We start from the raw sequence: 739 nt of genomic DNA, 5'->3' as shown, positions 1-739 counted from the left end.
TGAGTCAAGTATAGTTAGGCCTGCTATTGCTGCAAATAATTTTGAACTAAAAACTAACACTATTCAAATGATACAACAATTTGTTTAGTTTGATGGTTTGCAGGATGAGGATCCAAACACTCACTTGACAAATTTCCTGGAATTCTGCGATACATTTGAAATTAATGGAATTTATGACGATGCCATTCATATTCGGTTATTCCTTTTTTCATTGAGAAACAAAGCTAAACAGTGGTTGAACTCGTTACCATGAGGGTCAATTACTACTTGGGAGCAAATGATTGAAAAATTTCTATTAAAAATTTTTCGCCGACTAAAACAGCCAAATTACGTAATAATATCTCTTCGTTTGTGCAGATGGCCTTAGAAACTCTTTACGATGCATGGGAGAGATACAAGGACCTACTAAGAAGGTGTCCTCACCATGGATTACCTTTATGGTTGCAAGTTCAAACATTCTACAATGGTGTGAACCCCTCGACAAGGCAAATGATTGATGCAGCAGCCGGGGGAACCATCAACAACAAAACACCTGAAGAGGCTTACGAATTTATTGAAGAGATGTCACTGAATAACTATCAGTGGCAAGTCATGAGGATGAAGCTAACTAAAACAGCAAGCGTTTATAACGTAGATTCGGTTACTATGCTGTCAAACCAGGTAGAACTTCTAAATAAAAAGATTGATGGTTTACTTGGTTTTACTCAGGTACATCCAGTAATGAGGTGCGAGGCGAATG

The 739-nt window shown here is 37.6% G+C and overlaps 1 non-coding gene across 1 annotated transcript; it reads right to left on the bottom strand.

Annotated features, from left to right (window-relative positions):
- Positions 1–325: 325 nt before the first annotated feature.
- On the bottom strand, positions 326–431 carry LOC121231005 (small nucleolar RNA R71). Its single transcript, XR_005929075.1, has one exon. It is a non-coding gene; the product is annotated as a small nucleolar RNA R71 (small nucleolar RNA).
- Between the last annotated feature and the right edge of the window lie 308 nt (positions 432–739).

Source organism: Gossypium hirsutum, chromosome A06 (genome assembly GCF_007990345.1).
Source record: "Gossypium hirsutum isolate 1008001.06 chromosome A06, Gossypium_hirsutum_v2.1, whole genome shotgun sequence".
Lineage (NCBI taxonomy): Eukaryota > Viridiplantae > Streptophyta > Magnoliopsida > Malvales > Malvaceae > Gossypium > Gossypium hirsutum.
Note: the sequence above shows the minus strand (reverse complement) of the source record. Positions and strands in the feature narration are given on the sequence as shown.